We start from the raw sequence: 406 nt of genomic DNA on the forward strand, positions 1-406 counted from the left end.
TAAAAAAAAAAAAAAAAAAAAAAAACAATCATGATGCATTCATGCAACTGAATACTATGCAACTAAAGAACTGAATTATATCATTGTGGATTAATACAGAATTTTCTCCACAGCATGTCAAGATTAAAAAAAATGCAATCTGTAGAACAATGTGAAGAGTGTGCCATAAGTTGAAGTCATAAAAAAAGAGAAAGTGTTGTTTCTACATATGCAAGTTTATATAGGTATATACATATAGTTTTTCAGAAAAAATTTACTATACTTTTGAAAGTAGAAATGCATTATCTACAGAAGACAAAGCATTCTGATGATTTATCTCCTGGCAGTAGCATTCCTATGGTTTGAAAAGGGCTCAAAAGCCCAGACAGTCCCCAGCCTAAAGTGCTATTAGGAAGTGGTGGAACCT

This window comes from Fukomys damarensis, unplaced genomic scaffold (assembly GCF_012274545.1).
Source record: "Fukomys damarensis isolate Sample0158 unplaced genomic scaffold, DMR_v1.0_HiC HiC_scaffold_5, whole genome shotgun sequence".
NCBI lineage: Eukaryota > Metazoa > Chordata > Mammalia > Rodentia > Bathyergidae > Fukomys > Fukomys damarensis.